At 34.2% G+C, this 3285-nt stretch overlaps 1 pseudogene; it reads right to left on the reverse strand.

Moving 5' to 3' along the window:
• Nucleotides 1-563: 563 nt before the first annotated feature.
• On the reverse strand, nt 564-3046 carry LOC111634966 (annotated as a pseudogene).
• Nucleotides 3047-3285: the final 239 nt, after the last annotated feature.

Consider the following 3285-nt stretch of genomic DNA (forward strand, 5'->3'; position numbering starts at 1 on the left):
ACTGTTCCAATTATGTAAATTATTGTATTTATTTATTTTTACATTTAATCATATTTAATTTTCTAATTGACTAATTTACTTGGTCCATTAATAATAATAATAATAATAATAATAATAGAAAAAATTAAACATAAAATAATTATAGTGTGAATCAACTTTAATGTTTGGAATTTAAAACATGCATATAACCATCACATAACCCAATATTTTTAGCAAGTCAAAATATACTCCCAAACTCAGAGAATCTCTAAGTTGTCTGCACAAAATTACAGTAATTCATGATAAAAAATTGAATTACTGCCCAAGAGATCCAACATTGTTTAATTCATGTTTAAATATACTTTGAGATATTATGTATATCTCCAGATAATGTAATTTTTTTAAAACAAATAACTTAATACCTGTACATCATTTAAATTTGTATTAAATAATATATCTAATAAAATTAAAACTGTTAATATTGATTTATTATTTTTCAAGTACAAACTATCGTTTTTAAACTAAAATTATTTTAGTAATTAACTTACTATGTATTAACTAGTTTGTTTTGATATTTCTTTTATGAGATGAATTACTCATTTACAGAACTAGTTGAATTTTTTATATAGGATCTTTATAATTAAAGTTCCACTTTGAAATGGCCATAACATTTTGTCCAGCAGTTTTCCTTTTATCAAACTTGGTAATAGTTAACAGGAAATCATGGGATTTTTTTTGTGTTTAGTTTGTGTTTAGTTAAAAAACTCACCACCATACTGGTGGTGAGTTTTTTAACTATTTACCCAATGGCACTGTATGCAATGTTGTCAAACAAAATAAGACAAAGCTACCAGTTGAAAATGTCTTTCATTTCAGTTGAAAATGTTCAATGTGGCGTCCACCATTTTCTGAAAGCAAGTTAAATTGTATTGCTGTGTTCTCAACAGTAGCTCTTAGTATATCAGTAGGAATGTTACAGACATGTCAGTGTATTGCATTTTTCAATTCTGCCAAATTGTTTATGCTATCACCATAAGCAGTAGCTTTGAGGTAACCCCATAGCCAGAAGTCACAGAAGTTGAGGTCTGGTGACCAAGAAGGCCAAGAAATAGGAAAGTGTCGGCTTGTAATCCGGCCATTTGTGAAATGTTGCTTAAGTAACTGTTTGACACATGTACTGTACCAATGTGAGGTGGAGCCCCATCCTGCATAAAAATTGTGGTATCTAAAATGCCACGTTGCTGAAGTTCACGTATCTCAAAAAGTCTTAATATCGACTCTAAGTGCGTAGCAGCCATAGTGCATGTCACAAGTCCAGCTGTCGATTGCCCTTCAAAGAAAAATGGTCCAATTATGACACTAGTTGTCATACTACACCAAATGGTGACTTTAGGAGAATGCAATGAAACTGGGTGGATAACATGAGGGATTTGTTTGGCCCAAATCCTGCAGTTGTGGGTGTTGACATCCCCATTTAGGTAAGAATGGGCCTCATCCATCCATAAAATATTCCATGGCCAATGTTTGTCCACCTCCATCCATGCAAGGAATTCCAAAGTGAAAGATACTCTTACAGCAGGATCGTTAGATTCAAGTTGTTGAAGTTGAATAAGTTTGATTTTGTATGGGTAGTACAGGCTGAGAAAGTGGTAAGGGCTGCACTCAGTGGTATAGTCAAGCTTAGGAGAAATTGAAAGAAGATATAAAGAATGAAGAAGCTAGAGGGAAGGGAAAAAAAAGTGAGATAGGAGAGAGGAAAAGGGAGTAATCAAGGATCCATGGGACCTATGGTGTGTCAGCAATGCATTTATTAAAAGTGTAGACAAACTTATGACAGTAAATTTAGATAGTAAATTTATGTGTAGACACCAAGTACAATAATGAGAGAGCAACAGAGTAACCCAACAATATTGTAAGCAATAATACCGATGAATATACAGTAAAATACAGGAGTTACATGGTGGACAATGTTGGCAGCAAGCAATACATAAAATACCCATATCATAATAGTAACAATATGCAAATGGAAGTAAAATAAAAAATAGTATACTTATCAGGTGCAAGTCCAAGTTACAACAGATGTACAGTACATATAAGTAGATTTAAACAATAAGATTATATGCAGAATAAAAAACAGAGAACAAATACAAAATGTCCTGGGATGCTGATAAAAGTCTAGAATTAAAAGATTCAATTGATGCAGTGAGAACACAAGCAGGAACCAAAAGACCAGGGAGAGGATGGAGAACAGACCAGAACAGGCAGAGTTAGTTCAGTTTGTTTATACTGTGAGCAAATTCCACAAGGGCCTTATACGGGTAATACAGCAGCACTTTATGAACAATTTTGTACACCGTACTCAATGGTAAGTCTATTTGATGTGAAACAGCACTTACGCTGCACATCTTTTGTGTGTGCTTCTCATTGTTGCCTCCTCTACTGCTAATGCAAACAACCTCCTCAATTTCTACAGAAACGGGCTTCCTTCCCCACACAGGTGCAACAGGTAAACCTGTGGCTTCAAACTTGCCATCATTTTCCTCAAACCCTGCAGTGTCATTGGCCCTTGGCGTATTCATCTAACGGTATGATATTTTTGCAAAGCACACTGTTCATTGCTATCCCATTCATAATAACACTTAATGAGAAAAGCATGGTCTTGCATTGTTACAGACCTTGTCAACTCATAACAATGAGCTCTGATGAGGAGGCTCAATTTTACAGCTGAAAAATCAAATGCGATGTAAAGCACATTTGCATAATTCTAATTCTCTTTCCTCCTGCCATAAGCCATTTACAAGCCATTGAGATTTTGCATAACCCCACAAACAGTTTCATTTTAGAAACGATTAAAAACATTTTCAACCTATGTCTTCATATCTTATTTCATTTAACAATATTGCATACAGTGCCATTCCCTGCTGGTGGTGAGTTTTTGAACTAGTTTTTTTTGCAGAAAATAAAATCCCATGATTTCCTGTTAACAGTAAAGCATCAATTATCTGAATCAATTGGTGACTGGGTTGTTCAGAAAATCGATTTTTTGGATAACTGATTATGTATGAAAAAATATATTAACCTATCCCATGTTGAAATTCGTTCTAATCCTGTCACGTCCTTAAGTACCCTCTCATGGTCACACCACTGCTGTCAGGTAAAACATGCACACCAACAAAAATAATATTGGAGTAGCCCAAGACATAACCAAAGATTGCAGCACCACAGCACTAGCGGAAATTTAAATTTGTCAACTGGAAAGCTTTCGGTTAATTGACATTTCAGTTAATCGATATTCAGATAATCAAT

The sequence above is a fragment of the Centruroides sculpturatus genome, unplaced genomic scaffold (genome assembly GCF_000671375.1).
Source record: "Centruroides sculpturatus isolate CEXI.00-Female unplaced genomic scaffold, Cexi_2.0 scaffold883, whole genome shotgun sequence".
NCBI classification, from domain to species: Eukaryota; Metazoa; Arthropoda; class Arachnida; order Scorpiones; family Buthidae; genus Centruroides; species Centruroides sculpturatus.